The following is a 24,947-nucleotide window of genomic DNA, read 5'->3' as shown; positions in this document are numbered from 1 at the left end:
CTTGGTAGAAGCCAACTTCCTACGTTACTAGGTTTATTTTATTTGTTCAAATATTTATCAACTGCATTTTCATAGGAAATACAAGAAGGCAGTGTATTTTTTAAAAAAATTCCACAAAACTGCAATAATATCAGTAAGATCTGGTTGGTAAAGAAAGGAAGAAAAACTGGTTGGTAAAGAAAAGATTGTGGGTCAAAGGCCAGTCTGAAAAAAACACAGATTTTAAAAGAAAGCAGGGAGGACTCCTGCCAGCTTTCTATTGACAAGGAGTTCCAAAGGCACACTAAAGGCTCAGCCCTTGGTAAAAGTCAACCAACCCTCGGGGACATGGGGGAACTGCCCAAAGTGCCCCTTCAGAGGGTCTCAGTGATTGAAGTGGAGCATAAAGAATCAGGTGGTCCTTAAGCTAATTTGGTCCCAAGTTGTTCAGGGCTCTGTGTATTAACACAGCAACCTTGAGCCTGCCCTGGTTCCTAATCCCCAAGAGTTGCAGCTGTATTCAGACTTGGACACCACAAGTTACACAGTGCTGGATCAACACCCAACACTTCCAGGCAATGCCATGTCCGTCATTTCCCCTTGCTGCCACTGTGACCTGTAGGGTTAGACATTCATCCAGGTGCCTGAAGAGTTAAGCCCTCCTCTTGTGGCGAACTGGACTGCCCCAGATCCCACGTTCAAAGTGCCCCCAGAAGCCTTGCGCCATCTTCATCCAATAACTTGTCTTGTAATTGCTTTACTGATTGCTCATGTCATCGTGTTTTAGTATATATAGCTCACCCCTCCTCACCCTCCCCTTGCGCTCTCACACAGCCGCCAACAAGCCAGGGGAGCCATTCTTTATTCATTGTAACTCCCCAACTGCCCTGTGTCAGGTTGCGCTCCAGGCCTCTCTGATAAACATCAGCAGATGATTGGACACACACATTCTTAACATGGCTGACCCATGGCATCTTAGGAGGCAACAGGGAACCTGTCATTATGTGTACAATGCTCTTCTTTCTTTCTGGCCTTATCTTTCCACAGATGAGGCCGAGATTCTTATTAACTCATTAATGACTGGAGATGTCAGTAAAGACAGCGGTGGCAGAGAAGGCAAAGAGGGCTTGCCTTGCTTATTTTATGTCGGGTTGCAATTAGCAAAAGTGTTAACTTCTCTCAAATTGGACAGCTGAAATCATTTGAATTTTTTTTATTTGTTTGTTTTTAGAGCAGCTTGCAAGGACCCAGTGTGGAGCAAACAGGGATCTAGTTTGCCTGCTCCATCCTGTTTGTTAAGGAAAAGGGGGAAACAAAATATGCAAGGGGGAGATTGCAACCTTTTTTAGGGGGTGAGGAAAGAGAGAACACTAGCATATCAAGCTGTGCATAGCTAGCTGGCAAGTTTTACCAGCAGGATATCGAGACTAAATTCTTTCTTTATCTTACTGTCCCAGGAATCTAAAATCTTACATAACATTCTATAGCAGATTGTTTGCTCTAAACCTCTTCCGTTTGCTTCCAAGCCTGAAGCTGGAATGTCCCATGGACAGTTTCTTGTTTACTTCCTTTATCTTCTTCTTATTTATGTGTTTAGATTTCTTTCCTCTGATCAACACCTTGGAGTTGACAGTGGAGCAAACCTGGAGAAAAGTGGCAGGGAAGCAGCTGCCACCTTAAAGCTGCCATTTCATAAATTATTACTACTCACCACCTCTAAACTCTTGGAAGGATTTTAAAGATCCTGTTAGGCTGCAATCCTAACCACTGGCCAGCACTGGCAGGGCTTTGATGGCAAATGCCATAATTTCACTATACACTATATCAAGAAGTCCTTTTTGTCGGGCCTGAATTTCCCACCATCCAACTTCACTGCTGGATCCCACTGCTCTTCCCTCAATGTTCTTTCATTCTTCAGAATGACACTGGGCGCCAATCCTCAGTGGCCGACTCACCTCCTTTCACTCTGATTGGCTCCAATCAGCACAAAGGGTGAGAAGACTTCTTCTCAGTAGCTAAAACCCTCTCCTTTCATGCTGATTGGGCGGCTCTAGCATGGTTGAGACAAGGACCCTGCTGCAGAAATAGTCATGGATCTTTGACCCACCCTGCCACAACTCCGGACAAGCACACCTCTCCTCCTGACCCAGAGACCACCTGTTCCATGAGTACTACCATTGTGGAAGCATCTTGCTGACCTTGCAAGTATTTTTATATAAGTGTCCACTGTTTAAAGAAAACTAGGAGCCCATAATCGAGTCAACAGTAGAAGAGCGGAGGGAGAATTCTGATGTCAACGTGAAGAAAGGTACAGAAGCTACTGGAAGATACAGTAAAGAAGCTCATGACAAGTCATGATAAATGGGTCGTTATAAAATTCATGTTTAGGCCGCACCGGTCTGGGGATAATGCCATTCGTCATGGCAACACAAGGGCACTAATGAGCCCTCATTGCATATTCATGGCTGTGGTGTGTGTGTGTGTGTGACTCTCTGTTCCCCCCTCCCCATCCTAAACCAATGCCTGGTAAATATCCTCTACCTCTAAGCTGAAACTCGGCGTTGACTCTCTCTTATTTGTGATGTTGCAGCAATTATACTGTAAAAGTGCTGCCCAAGATTGATTGCTCGGATCTGTGGTTCAATTGTAAATTAGAAATACACATCCTCCCTGGGGATCCACAGCCCCCTATTTGTGATTAAGAAAAAAGCCCCATAATAGACTAATAGCCAAAGTTCCCTCTCTTTTACTTTCAGGCAATTAGCTTGATGAAATGGCCTCTTTCTGTGCGCGCTAGAAGTGTAAACCGATATCATAATGAAGTATATGATGTTTATTCTATTATTTTCACCTTCTTGTGTATGGGGAACGAGGCGATGGGGGGGGGACAGGGAGAGAGAATGCATAAGTAATGGGCTGCTTTGTGTGGTGACTTTACTAAGAGTAAAGCAAAGATCTTCCTGAAAGAGGCAGGGAGCCTTGCTGTGGGTCTTTAAATTAAGCCGGTGAGGGTGTAGGTTTCCCCTCAGAGACCCTATGCTCTGCTCCAGGAATCCTGTTCTTTTATTTTTGGAGGAAAGGGTTGAAGGGAGACCTGGAAGTTGAAAGCACATCCTTCAAAGAACTTTGCATTAGCTAACCTGGCAGTTCTTCCCACATGAGATGGGCCTCCCAGAGAAAACCCTAGGGAGGGGAAGGGTTCCAGATTTGAGAGGGCCCTGGCAGCGCCCATCATAAGAACATCAAAAGAGCCTGTTGGATCAGTCCAATGGCCCATCTAGTCCAACATCCCGTTCTCACAGTGGCCAACCAGATGCCTTTAGGAAATCCACAAGCAGGAACTGAGCACGAGAGCACCGCCCTCCCCCCGTGGTTTCCAGAAACTCGGCTGAGGTTGTCAGTGAGTCTGGTTTGACTTACCTGGCTCAAAGCAGTGCTGAGTGGTCAGCAATAGCCACTCTTTAAATTCCCCACATTGCTGCAGAGTGACACATAGTTGCATATAGGTGCAGGAAATTATAAGGGTGGCTAAATCTAGCCACATGGCACATCTTCCTGGTCAGAAGAGGGCAATTGAGGAGAGGGCATGACAACCTTGTCAGGGGCCTGACTGCTGGAACCTGGAAATTACCAGAAGATGCTGGTTGCTGGAACCAGCCTTGCTAGGGAGTTCTGAAGAGTGGTGAGATGTGGAGGAGAATCTTCCATTGTCTGCACTGAGCAGACAAGGGCAGCAAATTAAAATACACATGGCAACTGTTTGTTAAGTTTGTTAACAGTTGTTATGAGTTGTTAGGAGACCCCGATTCCCCACACAAAGCTACAGTTTTCAGAGTGGGTTAAAAATCCATCCTTCTCCCCTGTGAACTCAGAGAATTGTAGTTCTGTGGGGGGAATAGGCATTTCTAAACAATTATTAACAAACTACAGGTCACAGGATTCTCCGGGAGAAGCCATGATTGTTCAGGTGGTATGATACAGTAGTGCTTTAAATGTATGTTGAGGTTCTGACCCTATAAAGGTGTTTTCACATATGAAGTCACCTTTTAACCAGTCTCAAAGTGTTGTTTCACACAGAAGGAAAAGCAAAGAGACTGGCTGTTCGTAACACAGATAAACATTTTAACCAATACCATCTTCGTTTTTAAGTTTTGCATTGCAAACTCCACAGAAGCAGGATCCTCACTTGTGAAAACTCTCCTTGCTGGGTGCCATATTTTTGTGTGTGCGTGTTTTGTATAAACTTGTACATCATTGTCTTTTTGCCTGACAGTCGCAGCATTTAAAATATGTTGGGGGTGACACCATCCTTTCACCTAGTCCAGACATATATTACACAGAGGATGTTCTCATAAACAAGGCGCTGCAGGCTCTGATCTTATCACTTGCCTCTTCCTTCTTTTCAGCTCCATTCAATGACATGCATTTCTGCTAAACTTTGCTCCAGTTTCTGCTCAGGGGGCAGGAAGGGGGAGGAAATCACGCTAGGAGCAGCAAGCTATGCTGCAAATCAGGACGGGCAAGTCGGGTGCTGGAGGAGGGCAGCAGGCTTTGCAATGCAGTTTTCTTGCTGGTCCGAGCTAAATAAATAAATGAGGCCTTTTTGTAGGATATGTGATCTTAGGAAGCAGGCATACTATATCTGCCCATTGTTCCATCTACCTCAAGGACAGGGAACCTCATGACCAGAGACTGAATGTGGCCCTCCAGACCTCTCTCCCTGGCCCCCAAGAATCTCCCCAGGCCACACCCCTTTCCACCCCAACACTCTTCTTGAGCATTTTCGGCTTGGCTGGAATGTGCCACTGAAGTCTAATCATGCCTCTTGCTTGCCTGGACGGACGGCAGTGTGTGACTGTGTGTGTAGAAATTAACTTGCTGTACAGATATACCAGTAACACCTGTTATTCCCCTCACATTTGTTTCTGGCCCCACCCACCGCTGACATGCAGCAGCAAACCCGGCAAAAATAAATAAAAAAAGTTTGCCTAGAAGTGAAAATGGCCCCTGGGCTGGGAAAGGTTCTGGATGCTTGATCGAGCTTGATAACGGTAAGATTTAGCATTTGTGCAGCACTTCCAAGGCTTCAAAGCACTTCCTATGCATGGTCTTGTTGTAATCCTTGCCTCTTCAGACAGTGATAAGGAACCAGTCACCCTGCAGGTGCATAATTGGGTTAGACTGATGAGAGTTGGAGTCCACGCAATATCTGGAGGCCCACAGGTTCCCCACCACTGCCGCATTTCATTTTGAGTGAAAAGCATGTGTGCTACCATTGAGCTGTGGCCCCTTCTCTGTTGGTTGCAGTTTTGTAGAAATAATCTATTGAAAGTTAGTGGTCCAAGTGCTTAATCAAAGGACGCAAGCCAAGCTATGACTCTGGATTTTGTTCTTTCACACTGATTGGCTGGAAAGCTGTGATGTCATAGAAGCCATTGGCATGTTTGCAGATCAGCTGCAGTGAGAGAGGAGGTGAGGCTGAATTTTACAGACTCATTTGGTCTAACCAGCTAGTTTTTTTTGGTTGCAGTTCAACCAAAAGTGATATATGTGTGAGGGAAGTGGCACATTCTTACTTTTTTATTCAGGCAATTTGCACAACTCTTTTCATTTTCTCCAGCAATATAACAGTTTTAAAAAGCAGATGTTAGCAACCTTTTTTTCTCCCTCCTAGTGGCAGCAACCAAGCTTTGCCAAAAGTTAATTCCTTACAATGAAATTAATCCCAGAGGTGTAAATATCTTCAAGATCTGCCAGGTCTTTTAAGATGTGCCAATGGCAAGATCAGGCAATTAGAACCGTTCTCCATAAGTGCTGGAGCCTTACAACATTAATAGATCATTTTAATGGGGGCAATTTTTAAAATTTGTATTTAATTTGCATGATTACGATGCTGAGTGTGCTGTGGACAGCTGAGTCAGGGGGAGAGTTATTGCAGCTATAGTCATTGTGTGTTGGTTTCAAGGATCTGGGACAGAAGTCTAAAATTGGACACTCTTGCATCTTCTTGGCTATATGAACATTTTGAAGAAAGGGCTTTCCAACTAATGTATGACTGAAATCAGGGATGCCAGAAATTATCCCATACATAGAGCTGTCCTGGTATAGGCCAGTATTTTGCTGAGCAGCTGCAGCTCTCCAGGATTTCAAGCAGAGAGATCTTCCTCAACTCTACCACTTGAGACTCTTTAAAAGTGGGAGAGGCCAGAGATCTAGTCTTGGGACTGTCTGCATGATTTGCCACTGATGTTTGGACCCTCCTCTTGACTTGAGCCAACAGATCAGATTCCTCACTGGCCATCCTTCAGTGAACACCACTTGATTCCATCTCTTTCTGACCTCTCAGTACCACTGCAATGCCCACTCTATGTGCTTTTCCAGCTCCAATCGAACTGCCAGTGAATATCCGCACAATCACTTGTGTGATGGATTTTGTTATCTGATCAGTTAATTGCCAAGCATATTGTGTGTTTGTAGTAATAAGAGTGTGCTGAATATTCTACAATGATTTTGTATTCTATACAATTATTTTGCAGACATACTATGATGCCTTTCCTCCCCCAAAAAGAAGCCACATCTTTTTGTCCTCTTTGTTGTGGCTATTTCCCCGGGCTGTTGCTTTGTGACTATTTTCCCTCTCATTGCTGCGTCTTTCACCTTCTTGGATTAGTCATATAAGTGATTCCAACCAATCAGGGAACACAGAACAAAAAGAACATCACTGTGCCACAAAGTCAATGGGACTTAGCTATGTGGCAAATGAAGTCATTTGGGGGCAAAAACAAATGTGGGGAATACAGATTAATGTGGTGTGTGTGTGTGTGTGTGTGTGTTTGCTGCAACGGTGCCCAAAAAAAATCATTACAAAAAGGAGATGTGCATTCTCGAAAATGTTCCCTAAAAATTTGACTAGAGACAAAATACTCAGAATTCAGCCCCCAGCAGCATTAACACATGCCTTTGGGGTTTTTTCCCCCTTTTCCTTTTTGCCTGAAACCCTTTCCAAAAAATAAGACTAATTGTTCAGAATAATAATCTTTCAACAGTAGCTCATAATCCTGCCCATGTCTCTCCATTTCATTCTTGTTCATGTAAAATGTGATCTATAGAGAACACGGACTTCAAAACGTTCCTGGCTTCCTTATGCAACCCCACGTCCCCCATTTCTTTGCTGCGCTAGGTGCAAATATTGGGGTCCTTCTACTACTGAGAAGGAAAATATCACATCTCTTCCCCCCCTTCCCCCCTTCCTCAATGAATTTATTTTGCTTACATTTTCACAGCCCAAGGAAACAGAATGCAATTTTTTTTCTAATCTTCCTAATGTAATGGAATTTGTTAGGATGAAACATGAGAACTTTGAACAACGAATTTGCAGTGTCGCTTCCCCCCGGAGGAAACGCCATTTCTGCTGTCTGTAACCGCTTTCATCTCATACAAGATTGTTTGACTTCTGCCACACTTTCTCAGCTCTCCAGCCAAGGATTCTTTGCCTTCCTCTCCATCTCCTTTCTAGTATGAGCTGCTGTTTTTCATTTCCACCACCCCTCCCCCCCTAAAAAATAAAACCATTCTGAAGAGGATTAGAAATATGAGCTCTTCAGGCCATGCGCACCGCATCTTTGAGGAAATTCTCCAAGGAGATGTGCGTGTTTTCAAGTTGCTGAAGTGGGAATCCCATTTGATAATGGAAAAGTGCTCCAAGGTATGAATTGTGCCTCTGATGTTCCTCAACATGCACGTCTGAAGTCCGTAGCCACTGAACTTTCTTAAGGCTGGGGTTTTTGAAATTTGTTTTTCTATCCATCTCACTAGACAAAACTTCCAGGTCTGGGGATGCAGACAAGCAGTGATTTGTTTTGGTTTTCCTCCTCTGATAAATGGCTTCAGAAGTCATAATGGGACATGCAAGTTTATCACTTGGGGGGGGTGGAATTTAAGTGCAAGGGGGCATTCAAAAATAGGACTCCCTCTCCACTTGCAGTCCAAAGCAATACAGTTCAAGAAGACTTTTGCCACTGCTTCTGCTGTTTCTGTGAACTAACATCATTGTCCTTGCCAGAACCTCAGTGATGAATGTTGATTTATTCTCTGTTGAAGAAGCTGCAAAAGAATTATGCCCTTTAAAGAGAGAAACAATCCCCAAATGCATGGGGCAACTTTCTAAAAACCAAACCAGTCTTCCTCAGCATGTTTAGATTTCCCCTTTCCCCTTCCTCAATTTTGTTTCAGATATATGCAGGTATTTTGCAAAACTCCAATTCAATGTTACCTTAATACAGGTAACTGCATGAGCTTGCACATTGCCCTGCTGGATCAGACCAAAGGCCCATCTAGTACAGCTTCCTGTTCCCCACAGTGGCCAATCAGATGCCTCTGGGAAACCAACAGGGAAGGTACGAGCACAACAGCCCTCTCCCTATTGGTGATCCCCAGAATCTGGTATTCAAAGGCAGGTGGACTGATGGACAGATTCAGCATAAGGCAGTTTCCTATCCCTTGAATCTGCCTCCCCATGGGGGTTTTACTTGAGGATGGGCAAATCTGCTTCTCTTGGTTTCTCTCAGATTCTCATTTTTCGTATATAGTCTTTTCTTTAGGCTTCCCACTTTAATCTCTTCATTAAATTAAACATTAAACATACAAATTCAGCCTTACTGAAGTGATCAGGAGGCTAGAATGAGATTATATTTTTAAAGAGTTTGTTTAATAAAAATATTTGGATGAAAAAGTATATGGAATTAGATTTATAAGTGTAAGTGTGTTTAATGTGTATTTGTCTTATGTGTAGGTATGTATATGTATATGTGTATGTATATGTAAGTTTGTATTTTGTTTAAATAAATAAAAATATTCTCATTTTTCCAGTCTTTAGTTCAGTTTTCCACATTAGTTAGCAATTTTTAAAAAATTATGAAAATTCACGAGCATTTGAATGTGAATTTTTCTCACTATACATGTTTTCATATGACATTTTGCCTAATGGACACATTTTTATATAACATGTTTTTCCTAATACTTTTTATTTCCCCTAACAGAATGCATTTTTATATGTTATTTTCACTAATATATGCACTCCTTACCTTAATACGGTGATACCTTGGTTCTCGAACTTAATCCGTTCCGGGAGTCCATTCGACTCCTGAAACCATTCGAAAACTAAGGCACGGCTTCCAATTGGCTGCAGGAGCTTCCTGCTCTCAAGGGGAAGCCAAGTCAGACATTCGGCTTCCGAAAAACGTTTGCAAACCAGAACACTTCCGGGTTTGCGGCGTTTGGGAGCTGATTTGTTCAGGAGCCAAGCCGTTCGGGTACCAAGGTACCGCTGTATATGCATTATTGTGCCCATGACTTGGCAGGAGAATTGCACTGCAAAATTCAGAGCTGTGCGGATTTCAAAAGATAGCTGTGTTTCAGTTCATATGTGTGGATTGTGTGCATTCAGCTTTAAATGCATACTCCATCCCCAGTTGCAGTACATAAGAAGAGCTTTGCTGCCAGATCAGACTGAAGGCCCATTTAATCCAGCATCCATCCTGTTCTCACAAGGGCCAAGCAGGTGCAGACTGAAAGCCCAGAAGCAGGACCTGAGAGCAACAGGATTCTCCCCTCCTGCAGTTTCCAGAAACTGGTGTACAGAGGCATACTGCCTTCATCAAAGGAGGTAGAGCATAGCCATCGTGCCTAATATCCATGGATAGCCTTATTCTCCATGAATTTGTCTAATCCTCTTTTAAAGCCTCTCCCATTTTTTCCTTCCTTCTTTCCTCTTCCCCTTGCAACTGCCAAAATTTAAGCCTTTTTTTTGTTGCTTATGTCGCTATATAAATCACTACGTGCTGATAGAGCTATGTGAACAATGAGCAATTGTGAACTATGAACCAACAGTCTATAGAGTGTGTGCTTTGCATACAGAAAGTTGCAGGTTCAATACCTGACATCTCCATGTAGGGATGGGAAGACCCCTGTTTAAAACACTAAGGAGCATCTACCAGTCAGTGTAGACCAGGGCCAGGGAACTTCCACACTACAGGTCTAAGCAGCCCACCAAGTCTTCCTCTGTGCCCTTCCAGCCTTTGACTTGATGATCCAGGGGCAGGACAGTCAATGGGATAGAGCAAACATGCAACAACTAGCATACATAGCCAAGCTGGGACAAAGCACTTTTGATGCCTGGTGCACAGGCTGCACTGGCCAGAGAAACTTCTCTGTCTGGCCCAGCACTATGATGGAGACGTTTATTGCACACCCTCTGCTCAACAGGAAGATGGGTGCCTCGGTGTGTGCACCTGTGGCAACTGCATGTGGGCGATGGAGCCAGGATATTCTGGTGCAACTGGCCAAAGATTCTGGGCAGTTACACCAGGCCGGTACAGCAGCCACTGCAGTGACTGGGCTCTCTGCTAGTAAACAGCAGTTCTTGAAACAGGCAGCTTCCAGTGCCCTTCAACTCTTTCCTTGCACCGCCTCTGGGGGTCTGCTTTGTCAACGGACCTGGTGTTACCATGCCGTCACTCTTCCAGGCAGCCATAGACAGAGATTTATCCCTGACTTACCAAGGGTGAATGTCGACTGTGCTGTTTTAAGCTGTAATGGTGATTAAATCATAGAACATTCGCTATTGTGTGTCCCTCTGATTTTTATCTCCATCCTTTTCACATTTCTATTCACTAAGCGAAGGCATGAGGCTTAATGCAGTATTTCTGAAAGGTCCCTGGACAGATTTAGTGCTGGAAAGGAATATATATAGACAGCTGGAATGAGGTACCCTGTTTTTACTACAGCGAATGCCTTGTATTTTAATATGCTCTTCTAGCCAATGCTAAAATGCCTTCCTGGCATGTTCCTCCTAAGGTCATTGGTGTTATTTGGAGGTTTCAGACTTCCTAGATTTTGGCAGCACACTCCCTGGGATTTGGTAGATCAAGAATGAAAATTACAAATCCCAGTTTGCTGTTGTGCATGCTACCTTTCTACACACACAAAAGGTGTAAAAGTGTAGAATTACCTGCTTTCCTTCAAAAGCAAAGACAATGATCTAGTCCTCATGGAGAAAATACGTGGATTGAATCTGCAAACAGTCACTGTATCTGGGGAGGTGCCACTGGGTCAAGGAATAGATCTGAGTTGTCATGCCTTATTCCATATGCTTTTCAGTCAGGTGGCACACAGAGGAGTATGGGAACCAGCCCAGGAACAGGAAGACTCCATACAAAGAAGTTTAAATAGCTGACCAAATAGTTCTTAATTAGAGAAGAAGAAGCTCTGTTTCAATAAGAACACAAAACATTCTTGCTGCAAAGTGAATCCAGAACAGCCTTCTGATTCTGACAATGACCAGTCAGATACTACTTAGTACAAGGGTGACCAAGGGGGCTACCCTCCATACGCTGCTGAAAGAAAGCTCCCACCCTCCTTGACCACTGGCCAAGCTGGCTGTGTCTGATTGGAGTTGTGGTCCAAGGACATCCCTCTTTGCCTTTCTCCAATCCCCAGTATTCAGTAGTATGCAAAGTGGCATGCTTTGATTCAGTGCTTTGAACATCATGCCTAATAGGTGGCCTTTCCTCTATACTATTCTAAATCAGTCAATGGTCTCACAAATTAGAAGGCCACTTTCTACTGCAACAAGGACCATAGCATACAGAAGGTCCCAGGTTTAATCCCCAGGTAGAGCTGGGAGAGTCCCTGTTCCTGAAACCCTGGAGAGCTGCTATCAGTCGGTATTGTTGATGGAACAGTGTTCTAACTTATTATAAAGCAATTTTGTGTGATCCTATGTTCCTATCCCATTTTTGTTCATTAGACCTCTACAGTTCTATGATTCTGTGACCTCAGAGTGGTATACATGGGAGAGGTCCCTAGGCAGTCTCCCATCCATGGAGACTTGAGACCCAAAGTAACCTTGGCTTCAGCAAAGTGAAGCCGATATGATGGATGCAGCATGCTGTGATGTCATCATTACTGACAAAATAAATAAATAAAATGGACCTTAGTTCAGCCAGCCTCTTTAAGGATTCAGCCTGACCCAAGATCCAGATCAGCACTTTCCCAACAGATTCAAGAGCTGCTATGAACCCCTGGGACAAACCAAACCCCAACAGTTGTAAGCTATCACCACACCATATTCTCCAACTTGCAGCAAAGGAAAATTAGGATGCTTATCCTTCGTGGTCATGCTCCCATGCGCGTCACATGACTCGTGCAAGAGCACAACACCGCAAAATGTGCATCTTTCAAGGCTGGGTTCTCACAGGAGCCAAAACAGGAAATCCCAGGATCCAGTCAGAAGCTGGAATGTCTTCTGTAATTCCAGGATGTCCCATTCAAAGCAGGACAGTTGAGGGGTATGCCACACCTGTTATCTATCCATCCAAACTGATCCAGGAGATTATCAGGCTGTATTTTGGATGTCTCCAAGGTCTCAGGAAGCAAAGACTAAATAACCATTCTCTGCTTCTTGAGGCCTTAAGCAAAATTAGCCAAATAGCACAGCAGCCATTGTGACCAAAGAGATCCAAGACACTGGTTTTAGAACTAAGGCTTTGCCGGGATTGTCCCTGGGTCTGATTCGGTATAAGGTGCCTCCCTTTTTTACTACAGGTAGCCCAAGAAACTGATAATTGTGGTAGGAATGAGGAACTGAATTGTCTTACTTGGACATCTGCTGCTATATGAACAGTACATTACGATGGAAAACTCCAAAGTTGAGGTTTTCTCCATCAAATCAACATTACAGACTTATAATGCATTCTTTAATTAGATGTCGCTATTAACTGGACTGTTGCGTGATTTAAATCTGGATGTTAATCTCCGTCATTCTACGCTGCCATAGTTTTTATGACATCGAGCGAGTGACTCCTTTATGTAGTAATCTATCTGAAAACCACCTTATTCCCCCCTCTTTCTTTTTTTAGAAGAATAAAGGACATGAGATTGAAATGAAAGCTTTTCTGAGTCCGTCCATTAGTAATTTTCTGCTTAGTATTTGAAAAATGGCTCATTTTAATTGCTTCACAGAGGAGAAAGCTATCAAAGCTAATGCTCTTTCTTTCCAAACTTTTGTAATTATTTCTCTTGGACTCTTATTTGAAATGGCTTGAAAATATTTTCATTAAAATGTAGATTTCCCCCCCACCCTTCTCTCTCTGTGTCTGTCTGTATGTCTCTCTGTCTCTCTGTCTTTCAAATGGGCTTCGATTCCCCAGTGCTTACCCACCCACCCCACCCCCCACTTTTTCTTTGTTTGGCTACTAGCTTTTAACTATGTATAGATGAAATCCAACATCTGAAAATAGGAATGAGGGGACATGTCATTAGCATTGCTAATATTGACTGGGATTTTATCAGGTTTGGGTTTCAAATCAAACTGCACAGTTTCCAAGGGAAACAATGTTTATTGGAATGCTCTCTCATTCCTGCCACTCCCTGTCAACTCCCCGCCCCAAAAAAGAAAAATTCTGAAGATTCACTAAAATAGTTTGACCCTTGTTTTGTTTTTTCCCTCTTGAACTTTGTGAAGTCAATCTAATCCAGCATCTTGTTTTCCACTGTGGCCAGCCATATACTGCTTCGAATCACTGGAACATAGGAAGCTGCTTTATACTGAATCAGACTATTGATCCATCTATTTCAGTATTGTCCACACTGACTGGCAAGAGCTCTCCAGGGATTCAGGCAGGGCACCTTCCCCGGGGGCCTACCTGGGAAGTGCAGGAGATTGAACCTGGGGCCAAATCAGGTGCTCGATCACTGAATCCCCTCCTATTGTTGCTCCCTAGCAAATGGCATTCAGAGGCCTCTGAACCTGAAGGTAGCCTCTCCTTAGCTTATTTCGTAGCCTCTCCTCCATGAATCAAAGACCGTATCTCAGTGGAAGAGCAGGTGCTTTGCATGCAGAATATTATATACTTATTTTAGATCCCACCTTTCTCACAAGGGCAGGTCCCAAGGCAGCTCACGGCATCGATTAAAACACATGCACCAACGTAATTATTTTTTTTTAATTACAAACAAAATTTTAAAGGGGGGGAAATCAATTTGAATGTTCCTGATATGAGAAGGTCCAAGTTATGGGCATGGTCTCACAGAGACCAAGTTGTCCCCACCACTATTCTCCTGAAAGTCCCCTAGATTCTTCTTCCCTCTCTCCTCTTCCACACTCCACTCAAGCCTTCTGGGGCAACTAGAGGGATCGCTACGGGTTGCCATAAGAAGAGGAAATGCAATGCCCCCCCCAAAAAAGAGAGGACTGAATAAAGCACACATATTTGCATACAATTTACATACCGGTATGTATAGCAACAGATGCAAAAATAGAAATAATTGCTATCTACTTAAAGCTGCAGCATATCTCGCCCTAGTGGGGAATACTGCAGCACCATGATTTGTGCACTTGTTCAGTTTGAGGGCCTGAAGCTTTCTCTTGATGGGGAGCGATGTCTGCCCTCCCTTCTTACAGCTCTTTGCCTTTAAGCCAGACCCTCCAAGTGTCCCTATTTTCCAGGGATGTCCCTGATTTAGAGAAGTTGTCCCAGTTTCTGATTGAATCCTGGAATGTCTCGCTTTTCCTTAGGATGTCCCTATTTCCATTGTAGAAATGTTGGAGGGTATGCTTTAGGCTAGATTTAGACCAGACAGTCCTTTAAATAGAGGACTCCTTCAAACAGAGGGCTGTCCTCTGTAAAGTAGGAGACAGGGCTATCCTAAACCCAACCCTTCAAGCTGGGGTGCCTCTAGGGTTGTTGTGTGGGCCCTAAACAAGATGCCCTCTAGTTGACTCCTTCCAATATCAGTAGGTCACCGGTGACAGAGCCACAGTTGGCAAAGGCAAGTCACCAGTTTAAATTTCCCACAATGCTCTGGTGCAGCATCTTTCAACAAGCCTCTCTACCAGGCCCTCAGCACTCTCCTAGACCACACCTCCTACTGGCCCTGATTCTGGAATGTGTCCTTGAATTGGAGTAAATGCCTTGTGCTTCCTGGATGGAGGATACAGAAGGGAGTGTCAAAACTAACCTACTGTGCAAATTTTGCATTAATTGGTCTCCCCCCCTCCAACCACTGGCATGTGTGGCCCCTGGAAGGTTGCTCAGAAAGCAGTATGGCCCTCAGACTGAAAAGCTTCCCCAGCTCTGGCCTCCATCATGTATGAATCTGCGTTTCTGTTCCCCACCCCTATCATTTGGTAAATGTTCAGTGATCCAAGGTAGCCTCTCTCTCTCTCTCTTATGTTCCTCTCAAACCCTCCCACTCCAACACATGTCACAAAGCTCCTATACACAATTTCTCTCCCCCCCCTCCCAGCAAGGCAATGAATGAGAAAGAAAGAAAGAAAGAAAGAAAGAAAGAAAGAAAGAGCCCCCAGGCGTGGTCTGCACCCATGCACCACTGCTCCCCTACCCTCTAAGGCCATTATGAACAAGACTCACTAATTATAACTCCATGGCTAGGTGCCCTCCTAAGGCTTTTGTGCTCAGCAGATATGCCTCCTGAAGGAGATATGAGTGAGCTCAGGTAATTCAGAGCAGGGAATGCATTTGGGCAGAGGGGGGAGTATGTTATGTCGCTGCTTTTTTATTATTATTATTATCAGGAACACATTTTTGGCCCTTAAGTGTCCTACTGCACCAGCGACATCATCCCAGCAGCCATTTTTCTAGTGTTTTCCTTCAGAGACAGCTGTTGCAGATAAGCATCTACAATTATAGATTCCATTTCATTCATTCATATATATATATATATATATATATATATATATATATATATATATATATATGAGACGAGTGGAAGGAAGAAAGGAAAAGGCTTGGTTTGCTTCTCTATATGGCTGGCAGGTGTTTATTTTACTGCAATGTGTGCTTAGGGGATACCCCAGTAAACTGAGGAACAATCAACATCAACACGTTCTTTGGTCTTATTCCTTCCACTAATTATGGCGTTGCTGTTGTTGAAACACCTTTACTCATTATTAGGGGGCTCCTTTGTCTAGCTCACAGGTGAACAGTTTGCAGGCCACACGTGGCCTGCTTAGGCCTTCCCTAAAGCCCAGAAGGGATGTAAGGAGGCAATGACTTCTGTCCCATCCTGTGTTTTTCACAACCAGAGCCTTTTCCATTCCGCTACAGTTCATCTTATGCTGAAACCTACACTATTCATCTCACAAGTTCCTATGGCTGGATTTTGCCACAGCAGACTGCAAGAAAAATAACATAATTTTAGTGGGAGGCGAAATGCAGCAGAATGGAAACACTACTGCATGTGACATACACCCGGTGGAAGGAAAATGATGCCTTATAATATCCCTGTTGTAAGAGGGAGGTTGTGCAAAATGCCTTTAGGGAGGGGAAAGAACCCTAAGGAGATGGACCCCAAAAGGTCAATTGAGGATGAAGGATGCTTCCAGGCTGCCAATATATTTGGGTGGGATTCAGTCACATAGCAGCAAATTCAAGTTGTGCCATTATACTAGACTTGGAGTCCAGCCCAACAGCCTGTTGTCATAGTAGCCAACCAGAAGCCTGTAGGAAACTCACAAGCCTGGAGCTGAGCACAAGAGCAATCTTCTCCTCTCTATGCTTCCAAAGCATTGCTGCCTCTTCCTATTCAGGAACTCCACTAAAAAGTCTATGGATTTTAGCTGAGAAACTGGTATATTAGAAAGATTGGTGGGTTTAAAATACAAACCAGTCACAATTCATAGTGTTAATGAATACCGTAGATGCATCGACTGGCAAACCAACTTTTCCGGGCTGCAAAAACAAAACAATCCCTCCATCTGAATAAAAGAGCCATGTTTCCTAGCTAATATTTACACAAGCTCGTTCTTGCCCACAATGGCAAAGTCACTCACTTGGTTTTCTTCAATCTATTCTTCACCGCCCTCCTGGTAACGTTTTCATTGTCAGCCCTGAGTTACTGTTTAATCCATGATCGCTTGATAAATGGAGTTCAATTGGAATACCTGTGTTAATTAAACCAAAGATGGAAGAGACAGCTTTCATTTCTTGCTGATAATTTTCTACGGCTTTGCTACAGCATATATATATATATATATATATATATATATATATATATATATATATATATATAGAGAGAGAGAGAGAGAGAGAGAGAGAGAGAGAGAGAGAGAGAAAGAGAGAGAGAAATATGAGGACTTTATACATCCCTTTACCAAAATGGGGGGGGGGGATGACCCAGGAGTATTCAATAACACCTTCATATGATAATGCTTGCAATTGTTCAATATCCCTGGCTAATTCCTACACAGTCCCTTCGCCCTTTGCAAATTAGAATTGCTGTTTCATGTCATGAAAACCATTTCCTGTGAGAATGTAGAGGAATTTCTAAAGATGTAATAGATGGACAAAGGACCCTAGTTCAGTGGCAGAGCATCTGCTTTGCATGCAGAAGGTCCAAGGTTCAATCCCTGGCATCTCCCCAGTAGGGCTGGGAGTGTCCCTTGCCTGAAACCCTGGAGAGCCCCTGCCAGTCAGCGTAGACAGTATTGGAGCTAGATGGACCAATTGTCTGACTCGGGGATTATGAGAGTTGCAGTCCAACTACATCTGGGGGGTGCCTCGTGTAGCTCTATACACATTCATCTACCTACAGCACATACACTAATGTGCTTAGTCCAGCCAAAACAGAACCGCATCTTGGTCCATTTATTCCAGGTACTCTGATTCTCAGCTAATTTGTTACAAGTAAATGAACTTCCTAAATATAAACGGGCCCTCCTATCTTGATCTCTTGCTAATTTTAGCATAACATTGCAAGAGCTAGTAAGTTTGTTAGCCTATTGTTATACTTTTAAACACACTCTGTGCAATTTGTGGTGGTCATCTTTAAAAATACTGCTCCATTATCCTTTTTCTCCCCATTTGGAATGAATGAGGCTAATTAATTTCAGGCCATACTTGATGAGGTCAGCACCAAACTAGGGGGTGCGTGCTAGACATTGCTAATCTCTTTCAGCTGAGAGTGATGAATTAAAGATGAAGCATGCCTTCACAGGCCTAATTTAGAATGTATATTTTAAAAAAAACCTACAGCAAATAATGCTATACCATTCACAACAAAGGAAAACTTGTTCTTGTGGCTCCCATGTAGTGTTGATTTTGAAGAAATCTTTTATTCACTTGGGGAGCCTGGCTGTGGATGGGTGGAACAGATCAGAAAATTGCAACATGGGCTTGTGTGTGTGTGTGTGTGTGTGTAAAACTCACTAGTATTTGATATCCAGTATGTATTTCATACATTGTTCATGCTTAATTTAGGGCTTCTTCACTTATTGCACATTTAAGGTGTACACTTAAGATTATTTTAAATGTGGTTCCTTAAAATGTGGCATTCAGATGTGACAAACACCTGTTTCATATAGATATGCTTGTCAGAAACCCAGGCTTCACTGGTGCAGTGCCAATCTAGATGATCATGGAGAACCGTTATTATATATCCCATCTCTTTAAATTCCCTTTAGAAGCAATTGAGAAAAGGGCAAATTAGATTGGGACTGAATTGTTGTTGTTGTTCAGTCGTTCAGTCGTGTCCGACTCTTCGTGACCCCATGGACCAGAGTACGCCAGGCACGCCTATCCTTCACTGCCTCTCGCAGTTTGGCCAAACTCATGTTAGTAGCTTCAAGAACACTGTCCAACCATCTCATCCTCTGTCGTCCCCTTCTCCTTGTGCCCTCCATCTTTCCCAACATCAGGGTCTTTTCTAGGGATTCTTCTCTTCTCATGAGGTGGCCAAAGTACTGGAGCCTCAACTTCAGGATCTGTCCTTCTAGTGAGTACTCAGGGCTGATTTCTTTGAGAATGGATAGGTTTGATCTTCTTGCAGTCCACGGGACTCTCAAGAGTCTCCTCCAGCACCATAATTCAAAAGCATCAATTCTACGGCGATCAGCCTTCTTTATGGTCCAGCTCTCACTTCCGTACATTACTACTGGGAAAACCATAGCTTTAACTATACGGACTTTTGTCGGCAAGGTGATGTCTTTGCTTTTTAAGATGCTGTCTAGGTTTGTCATTGCTTTTCTCCCAAGAAGCAGGCGTCTTCTGATTTCGTGACTGCTGTCACCATCTGCAGTGATCATGGAACCCAAGAAAGTGAAATCTCTCACTGCCTCCATTTCTTCCCCTTCTATTTGCCAGGAGGTGATGGGACCAGTGGCCATGATCTTAGTTTTTTTGATGTTGAGCTTCAGACCATATTTTGCGCTCTCTTCTTTCACCCTCATTAAAAGGTTCTTCAATTCTTCCTCACTTTCTGCCATCAAGGTAGTATCATCAGCATATCTGAGGTTGTTGATATTTTTTCCGGCAATCTTAATTCCGGTTGGGGATTCATCCAGTCCAGCCTTTCGCATGATGTATTCTGCATATAAGTTAAATAAGCAGGGAGACAATATACAGCCTTGTCGTACTCCTTTCCCAATTTTGAACCAATCAGTTGTTCCATATCCAGTTCTAACTGTAGCTTCTTGTCCCACATAGAGATTTCTCAGGAGGCAAATGAGGTGATCCGGCACTCCCATTTCTTTAAGAACTTGCCATAGTTTGCTGTGGTCGACACAGTCAAATGCTTTTGCATAATCAATGAAGCAGAAGTAGATGTTTTTCTGGAACTCTCTGGCTTTCTCCATAATCCAGCGCATGTTTGCAATTTGGTCTCTGGTTCCTCTGCCCCTTCAAAATCCAGCTTGCACTTCTGGGAGTTCTCGGTCCACATACTGCTTAAGCCTGCCTTGTAGAATTTTAAGCATAACCTTGCTAGCATGTGAAATGAGTGCAATTGTGCGGTAGTTGGAGCATTCTTTGGCACTGCCCTTCTTTGGGATTGGGATGTAGACTGATCTTCTCCAATCCTCTGGCCACTGCTGAGTTTTCCAAACTTGCTGGCATATTGTTTGCAGCACCTTAACAGCATCCTCTTTTAAAATTTTAAATAGTTCAGCTGGAATATCATCACTTCCACTGGCCTTGTTGTTAGCAAGGCTTTCTAAGGCCCATTTGACTTCACTCTCCAGGATGTCTGGCTCAAGGTCAGCAACCACATTTCCTGGGGTGTATGAGACCTCCATATCTTTCTGGTATAATTCCTCTGTGTATTCTTGCCACCTCTTCTTGATGTCTTCTGCTTCTGTTAGGTCCTTTCCACTTTTGTCCTTAATTGTGGTAATCTTTGTACGAAATGTTCCTTTCATATCTCCAATTTTCTTGAATAAATCTCTGGTTTTTCCCATTCTGTTATTTTCCTCTATTTCTTTGCATTGCTCGTTTAGAAAGGCCCTCTTGTCTCTCCTTGCTATTCTTTGGAAATCTGCATTCAATTTCCTGTATCTTTCACGATCTCCTTCGCATTTTGCTTGTCTTCTCTCCCCCGCTATTTGTAAGGCCTCATTGGTCAGCCACTTTGCTTTCTTGCATTTCTTTTTCATTGGGATGGTTTTCGTTGCTGTCTCCTGTATAATGTTACGAGCCTCCATCCACAGTTCTTCAGGTACTCTATCCACCAAATCTAAATCCTTGAACCTGTTCTTCACTTCAACTGTGTATTCATAAGGAATTTGATTTAGATTGAATCTTACTGGCCCAGTGGTTTTTCCTACTTTCTTCAGTTTAAGCTGGAATTTTGCTATAAGAAGCTGATGATCTGAGCCACAGTCAGCTCCAGGTCTTGTTTTTGCTGAGTGTATAGAGCTTCTCCATCTTTGGCTGCAGAGAATATAATCAATCTGATTTCGATGTTGCCCATCTGGTGATGTCCATGTGTAGAGTCGTCTCTTGTGTTGTTGGAAAAGAGTGTTTGTGATGACCAGCTTGTTCTCTTGACAGAACTCTATTAGCCTTTGCCCTGCTTCATTTTGATCTCCAAGGCCAAACTTGCCAGTTGTTCCTTTTATCTCTTGACTTCCTACTTTAGCATTCCAATCCCCTATAATGAGAAGAACATCCTTCTTTGGTGTCATTTCTATAAGGTGTTGTAAGTCTTCATAGAATTGATCAATTTCGGTTTCTTCAGCACTGGTAGTTGGTGCATAAACTTGGATTACTGTGATGTTAAAAGGACTGCCTTGGATTCGTATCGAGATCATTCTATCATTTTTGAAGTTGCATCCCAGTACAGCTTTCGCCACTCTTTTGTTGACTATGAGGGCCGCTCCATTTCTTTTACGGGATTCCTGCCCACAGTAGTAGATATGATAGTCATCCGAACTGAATTCGCCCATTCCTGTCCATTTTAGTTCACTGATGCCTAGGATGTCAATGTTTATTCTTGCCATCTCATTTTTTACCACATCCAGCTTACCAAGGTTCATGGTTCTTACATTCCAGGTTCCTATGCAATACTTTTCTTTACAGCATTGGACTTTCCTTTCGCTTCCAGGCATATCCGCAACTGAGCGTCCTTTCGGCTTTGGCCCAGCCGCTTCATCAGCTCTGGATCTACTTGTACTTGTCCTCCGCTCTTCCCCAGTAGCAAGTTGGACGCCTTCCGACCTGAGGGGCTCATCTTCCAGCGTCATATCTTTTATATGCCTGTTGTCTTTGTCCATGGAGTTTTCTTGGCAGTGATACTGGAGCGGCTTGCCAGTTCCTTCTCCAGGTGGATCACGTTTGGTCCAAACTCTCCGCTATGACCTGTCCATCTTGACCTGTCCATAGCTTGCCTGAGTAATTCAAGCCCCTTCGCCACGACAAGGCAGTGATCCATGAAGGGGTGGGACTGAATAGGCACTTGCAAAGCAATGCTTACCCAATGCAAGGGTTAACTCAGGGCAAATCACCCTTTGCTAGCACACCCCACAAACTTGCTACTTTGCCCTGTTAGGGAACACATCTATAAACCCATATGTTTCCCCCCAATAACACTCATTACAGCCTGAGTCAGGTGTGTCAAGTAATAGAATACACTGGAGAAAATGGAAGGGAGACTATTTAACCCCTCCTGATCCTGAATCTCCAAAGCCTTATCTAGTTTACCCCTCAATAGCAAATGCAGGTTTGCTCCCCATAATTTGCAAAACAGTCCTTAGAACCAATCTATGTGTGATACTCATGACACTCAGTCATGCTGCTTTAGGTTAAAAAAAGGCATATAAATATATATATATACAGTATATTCTGGCGTATAAGACTACTTTTTAATCCAGGAAAATCTTCTCAAAAGTCGGAGGTCGTCTTATACGCCGGGTGGAAAATCTGTGGTCGAGTATATCTCAAACTCTATATTTTAACTGGAAAAGTTGGGGGTCGTCTTATACGCCCAGTCGTCTTATACGCCGCAATATACGGTATATATATATATATATATATACACACACACACCTCTTTTTTTTAACCTAAAGCAGCTGCATAAATAGATCGCAATCTGGAGGAGAAGTTCTGTGTGGGGAGAAAGAGACTTCTTCAACCTTCCTGAGTATTTTTCCCCATTCAGAATGTCGCCCACCCAACCTGGTGCGTTCCACCCCAAGGAGGAAAAGATGCCTGCAGTATATGGGCCTAAGTTAAAACTAGGTGAAAGATTTATACTAGTGCTTCAACTTTTAAATCTTCAGTCAACTGCTCAATTTTAGAGCTGCAAGTAAGAATGCAAGGAAACCAGGGGCGTAGCAAGGGGGGGCGTAGGGGGCGGACCACCCCAAGTTCCATAATGGAGGGGGTGACAAATTATCAAGGAACAATTACTGCCCTCCTAGGGTGATTCATAAAAAAACCTTTTTTTAAAAAAAATGCCTGCTCCAAAGGTCTTATCTTACTATACTAGGGATTATATAGCTATATATGAAATTTCATGCATATTGGTTAATATCTTGACCCTCCTCCACCAAAATAGCTGTTTACTTGGCTGTTTTCCTATGTCATGAAGGCTGAAATTTCAGTTCAGTGGAGCACTTACTGTTCCCAACCCTAACCCTGTGGAAAGCCAACTAATTAGATTTTAATTTGATTTTGAGATGTTTTTAGGAGGTAATTTAATTATTGTTTGATTTTATACCAATGTTATGTATCTGATGTTAGCCACCCTGAGCCCGACTTCGTCCGGGGAGGGCGGGATATAAATAAAAGTTTTTATTATTATTATTACTTGTTATTATTCCTTTGTAAGAAAATATGAAATAACGTAAAACCATTTTAGCAGGGGGGGGAATCAATGGGGGGGTGACAAGAAATTTTCCGCACCGTGTACCAACTGACCTTCCTACGCCTCTGAAGGAAATGCTGCTGGATTAGGCCGATGACCTATCTAGTCCAGCATCCTGCTCTCACAGAGCCAACCAAATGCCTGTACACAACTGGCATACCAGACCCAAGCACAAGAACCCTCTCCACTCCTGTGATTTCCAGCAACTGGTATTCAGAAGCATTACTGCCTCTGTCCATGGAGGCAGAGCATAACCATCACAGCTAGCAGCCATTGATAACCTTCTCTTCCATAAATTTGTCTAATCCTCTTTTAAAGTCATCTGAGTTGGTGGCTATCACTGCCTTACAGCAAAATCCTATACATGTCTATTCAGAAGAAAGTCTCAACGACTTCAGTGGGCCAGGTAGGGATGTAAAGAGGCACTGTATCCCTCACATGCAGCACTGTTTCTGATCCACTGCAGTTCATCTTCCACCCAAAACTACATTATTGCTGTCAGCTGTGGCAAAATGATGTAATTTATGTAAATTCTGCAAATCATATTGTCATTATTTAAGGTTACCAGACGTCCCCGTTTCCCGGGGACAGTCCCTGGATTTACAAATCAGTCCCCTGACAAAATCCTATCATTCCTACTGAAGTTGAAAAGTGTCCCCGGATCATTGAAAAAAATCTGGTAACCTTACTTATGTGATTCCACCCCCATTCATTTCAATGCAATGGAAATGCAATGCGGATGTCATGTATCATTTGTGGACTGAAAGCAACAACAATAGAATACTCACTGGATTTATTTTCATTCTGGATATGGGACAAATAACCATACATCAGCCATTTCTGTTCCCGTTTCTGTTTGTTGTCAGAATTCTCTAACATCCCTACCCCCAAGTAAGTGGATATAGGATTGCAGCCTATTAAATATATCACATGTTTTGAATCTGTGGTATTGTGGGGAAGGTATAGGGGAGTCCGATATGCCCAGAGAACTTGTCATTGTGCCCTGGGAGAAGTAGAGTCCACTGAGCTGCCCTTTCTATACAGATTTTAGGCAAAATCTTATAGCCCCACTCTTATCTCAATTTAGTTCTCTATCCAGAGAAATACAGGTTTTATATTTGTTGAATAATGTTACGGGGAAAACAGCTTCCTTGGTGGCCAAATTTCTTTTTCTAGCTCTTAAGTGTCATAAGACTAAAATTGATTGCATTGACATGTGTTTATCTCTTTAGCTTCATGTTAATGTTGGCTATGTTTTATTCTAAAGTTCCTCTAAATGTTTTAGACATTTTAATTTTGTATGGATAAATGTATTTTTTTCTGACAGTCGAATAAAGAATGATGGTGATGACATGTTTCAGTATCCCATCAGAGTTGACTATGTTTGCTAAGGCAATTTATGACTCCAGTTAAAACCTCTGGGTACTGTGAACTTTCCAGGTGAGTTGTACCTGTGACATACTTTGTTTTGGGGAGGTTTCTGCTTCCCAAATTCAAACTTTGTCTCCTTTCTTAATGATGGCTCTTATCAACAGTGTGTGCATGATTATAATTGTTTCTTTAAAATGTTGCTGCATTTCCCCATGTTTTCCTGCTAGGTGGGTGGTGTAGATTATATGATAGCTTTTATCAGGCTGGCTTAATACAATAATAACATGTGCCCAGTTTCTGCCTGACAAAGAGGTGCATTCTTCAAGCACAAGGGAGGACTGTAGACCCTTTTCATGTGAGATACTAATGTGTCTTACAGCTTTTCTTGCAGCACTTGTGGGATGTGTTTGTTTTCCAGGAGCACAGAAGATACAAAAGAA

General features: G+C 43.1%; 1 long non-coding RNA gene across 11 annotated transcripts in view; it reads right to left on the bottom strand.

Annotated features, from left to right (window-relative positions):
• LOC117056826 overlaps positions 1 to 24,947 on the bottom strand; it is a 63,378-nt gene that overhangs the window by 7,892 nt on the left and 30,539 nt on the right. For 2 of the 11 annotated variants that reach the window (XR_004427756.1, XR_004427762.1), the window contains one exon: positions 16,489 to 16,942. The exons of 2 other annotated variants lie outside the window; for them this stretch is intronic. This is a non-coding gene — a long non-coding RNA (uncharacterized LOC117056826). 7 more of the 11 variants (XR_004427758.1, XR_004427757.1, XR_004427766.1 and 4 more) reach the window with 7 other exon arrangements.

This window comes from Lacerta agilis, chromosome 13, assembly GCF_009819535.1.
Source record: "Lacerta agilis isolate rLacAgi1 chromosome 13, rLacAgi1.pri, whole genome shotgun sequence".
Classification (NCBI taxonomy): Eukaryota; Metazoa; Chordata; class Lepidosauria; order Squamata; family Lacertidae; genus Lacerta; species Lacerta agilis.
This window is presented reverse-complemented; position numbering and strand designations above follow the sequence as displayed.